Consider the following 4,366-nt stretch of genomic DNA (forward strand, 5'->3'; position numbering starts at 1 on the left):
TGTAGAATTTCCGTTTTTAATTTTGTTCGGGCCCCAAAAAAGGATAAAAGGGGGCATGGCAAATGCGCTTCCTTTTTTTTATTTTAGCCAATAACTTCATCTTTGCATTCGCGCCTTTTTTTTGTTGGCGAGACGAGAGTTTTTCAGCATAAGCATTTTCTGCGTAATTTTATAGCAAAAAAAATCGAAGTAGGGCCTATTTCGAATAAAAAATGTTGTGGGACAACGCCCCGAGCGATGCTCTTTCCTTTGGCACCAAAATCGGTTCGACTATGTAGGAGTTAAACTGAAGTTTCTGCGACTGTCATAGATTTTTAATTTTTAAAGTAAGAACACAGGCTCTTTTATGTTTTTTTTTTATTTTATTGTTTTTTTGCAATTTTTATTTCCTTGTTTATTTGTTCGACCTTACTCGCTTTGATGTTTTTGCTGCTTTAATTAATAAATTTTAATAACTATTTACACAATATTTAAAGCATCGAAGACCATTACTATTGTTTTAATTATAATTTTTATTTTCAAAAATTTTCAAATTCAAACGCTTATATATTTTTTTTGTGTGGCTTAAAATTAATTTTGCAATTTTTTCTTGTTTCGTTTTTGTTACTTTTAATGTGGTACACTGAAAATAATGGGGACTTACTACCATTTTATGGTGACTTATGATGGTTGCTTATGACGAGGGAGATAGCCAACTGTGGACAATTATGTTGCGTGTGAGCGCAACTGAGAAGGGTTGTGATTTGTTGAACTTTTTTATTTTTTTTTATTTTCATTTAACATTTAATTTTACAATTTAAACAATATTTTTACTAACTTTATGTCTTTCAAAACGGCAAGCAACAGCGCGCTGGTCCTTAGCTTTGGAACTGTGTAAGGTTATGAAAGCAAGTAAGCAGATCAGATTTAGCAAGCAATTAGCTAAAACAAGCAATGCATGAGAAAGGACATTTTCTATTGGAAAATGAATGAAAAGTTGAATTTAGAATTAAAATTTTTTATATGCTGGAATTTTTCTTAGAAAACAAAATTTTTTTGGAAATTTGTGGCAATCTTTTTTCGAGAATCGAAATTTAAAAAAAATATAGTTTTTTTTTTTTGTGAAAAATCACAGATTTGAAATAAAGAGATAAAAATTTTTTCAGTTTTTTAGAACTAGAATTTTCTCAGTGAAACATTTTTGAGTTTAATTAAAATATGCATATAAATAATATGTATTTTTATAAAAAATGTAATCATAAGTTTTTAATGCAAATAAAAACATTAAAAATTTTAACGATTTCTTTAATTTAGAATTTTGTTTTATAGAAACTTAAATTCTAATGTAGATTTAGTGGGAATCCAAACAATTTTTTTTTTTGGAAATTGCATAAGAAAATGAAAACTTAACGAAAAGCTAAAGAATTAAAAACCAATTTTTAGAGCAAAAACATGAACTAAATTTATTAAAAAACAGGCCGATTCTGAACAGAAACTCACTGAGAGTTTTCTCTCCCTTCCCTTTCCTCCTATCATGAACAAAAATTCTCAAAGCATTTTTTATTTTAAATGGCGGCGGTGAGCTCTCTCGAAGTTCGAATTTCCTCCTCCCAAATTTTCGGGGAAAATGCTACTCCCATGGAGTTAATTATTGGAGGATTTCTTTCTCGGTAGAAACAAATTCCCGGAGAACAAACTCCCCGGGAGTATTCAGAATTGGGCCGAAAATGTTTAAACCATACTTTTAATTTGCACAAATTTCCAAATTTTTGATAAAACAAAATAATAACAAAAGAACTTTCTATTTCGCACGCTCTTTCCCTGTTTCCCAACTATCTTTAACAAAACGGTTGCGAATGTAGCAAAAATTAGTTTAAAGTAGATATGAGATTTTTTAATGGGTCTGTAGGTATTTTATAATTTATTTTTATATTTTGGGTTTTTCTATTTTCAGCTTTATTTAATTTTTATAACCAACATAATTTTGTTTTTTTCATTTGTTTGGAGTTTTCGGCGATAGTTTTTTTTAGCTTTTTTTGTTTATTTATGTATTTAGTATTTGCCTGTGTTGGTGTTAGCTAATTATGCATATGTATATGAATATAGAATATATGTATGAATGTATGTATGTATGTATGCGTGTCTGTGTATACTTATGTATGTATATGCCTGCTTCGTATTTTAGTTGGGTTTAGCAGTTTTTTATTACATATAAGTATTATTTATTATTTATTAATTTTCATTTTTATTTATTTTTATTTTGTATTTTGCTTGCTAAAATATTTCTACCGTCTGAAATTGGTTTTACATAGTATTGTTTTTGTGGTTTTGTTTTTTGCTTCAAACAAGTTTTCATAACTGCTAATGTGTTACTTTCTAATTGTGGACTCTGATCTCTATTTATGTGGTTTTTATTATCAATAATTATGTTGCTTTATTTGCTTTCATTTTTTTTCAAACTGCATACCTACTAAGTTTGCACAGCTGAATTACCCAGCTAATTTTTAGTTACAAATTTTTTATAGAAATTTCCAACTTGTTTTCCGAAAATTTAGTTTTTTTTTTGTTTCCTTGCTCTCACCACTAATAAATTGGCGCCTAAAATATGCATAGTAAATTTCTATTATTACTTTCGTTTAAGTTTTCATGATATTGTTGTTGTTGCTGTTTTCTATTATTTATATATTTATTGTGTTCGTTTTCCAGTGAGTTAGTGTTGGATGAGTTAGCGGCTTAGGGTACAGTTGCAATTTTATACACTACTACAAGAAAAATCAACGTAAAAATAATGACAATTAAGAGAAAAACTTAACATTTCTTTGTGTTCATCTTCTTTGAAAAAAAAACACAAAAATTATTACAAATTTGTTTGCTTTCATTTCCTAAACATTTTATATAACATAAATCTAATTCATTCAATGCGGCAAAATGCCACCAACGTGAGCAGGCAAGTCTTTTTCGCATCTTTATTGAAATATTTTTGTTTTTTTTATATATTTTGAAAATTTTTCAACCCGCGCTTGTTAGTTCACGCTGCCGCTTTGCTCAGCTTAATGCATCAGCTATGCATTATTAAAGGTGTTGTCTTATTTATTTTTTTTAATTTAAAACTTTTTATTGTATTTTTTGTTTTTGTTTATATTTTGCTTTACATAACTACTCAAGTGTCGTCCCATTTAAAACGCCACTCTAACGCTAATTTGCTTAGTAAAAACTAATCATGTAGAGCGATGAGATGAAAAAGACAGCAAGCAATGTTGGAATTTCATTAGCGATCGAGAAATGCGCAGACATACCAAAGAAACCAAAGCAGACGCGCACTCGAGTGTGTGGTGTATCTGTGTGTGTGTGTCTAGCAAGTTGTTCGGGTAGAGTGAATTGGAGCAGAGCAGAGTACGTATTTGACTATACTTGGGTGTGTGTGCGGGTGGATTCATGGAATTGAGGCCCGTCGACGACCATGCGGAATCTCCCAAAGGTTTTCATATTTCTATTACACATTTGTCAACAGCTTTTCAGCGTAAAACTACAAATCCTTCTGGGTCGTAAAACGAGCCAAATAGGCCGACCAAGGCGACTAAACACCACTCAGTAGCCGCTACAACAACAACAAAGCGACTAACGATGGCATTTTTCCTTTTGAAGTTTATATGCTAGCTCTAATCGGCCGCAATGTCGCGTGTAATTTACTTGCGTATACATACATACATATGTTGGAAGATTGTTTTTGTTGTTCATGTGTTGGTTTGTAATGCTAAAAAACTGTTTGAATTTGTTTACTTTTCCTTGTTTGTTGTTTTGGCGAAATGGTGATTACAATTTTTACTAAAAAACAATTTTGCAACTGAGTGTTGTTTGCCGCCATTTTATTGCTGTTTTGGTACTTGCCTCCTGGTCTCTGGGCACTGCCTTGCCGTAGAGTATGCCGTTTTCAACAGTTTTTCGCGCTTATCTCCTTCTCCTCTGTCCCCTTATTTCCATACCCAACCAACATACTGCCAAATGCGATCGCCCTTTCATCGGTTTGGTTTCAATTTGTTGTTTTTGTTTCTTCTTGCATTTTGTATTCGATTGATATTGACTGACATTTTAACTATTTTTTATATATTTTTTTTGGTCGTCGGTTTGCTGCTTTGCTCATTCCCTGCTCGGCTTTCTGTTGCTTATTGAATCAAAATATTTTTTTTTATTGGTGCTGTTTAATCATCCATCCAGGATTCGCGTCATTCTGTGTACTCCCACCAATCCTTTTCGTAGCCTTCATGCACATGATCCAGCAGCACCTTGCGACGCTTCTCGCAATATCTGGAAAATTAAGAAACGGAAAGTGGGTAGGTTAATAAAACAAATTTAAGAGATTTTTAATAGAAACTAGTGAACCCGCATG

At 31.5% G+C, this 4,366-nt stretch overlaps 2 protein-coding genes across 3 annotated transcripts in view; one reads left to right on the top strand and one right to left on the bottom strand.

Annotated features, from left to right (window-relative positions):
• LOC118748503 (synaptic vesicle glycoprotein 2B) overlaps window positions 1-4,366 on the top strand; it is a 61,097-nt gene that overhangs the window by 41,280 nt on the left and 15,451 nt on the right. The window lies entirely within an intron of this gene.
• LOC118748504 (E3 ubiquitin-protein ligase ariadne-1) overlaps window positions 1-4,366 on the bottom strand; it is a 38,365-nt gene that overhangs the window by 3,309 nt on the left and 30,690 nt on the right. The gene's annotated exons all lie outside the window — the stretch shown is intronic.

Source organism: Rhagoletis pomonella, unplaced genomic scaffold (assembly GCF_013731165.1).
Source record: "Rhagoletis pomonella isolate Grant_MI unplaced genomic scaffold, Rhpom_1.0 Rhpom_scaffold_00013, whole genome shotgun sequence".
Taxonomy (NCBI): Eukaryota; Metazoa; Arthropoda; class Insecta; order Diptera; family Tephritidae; genus Rhagoletis; species Rhagoletis pomonella.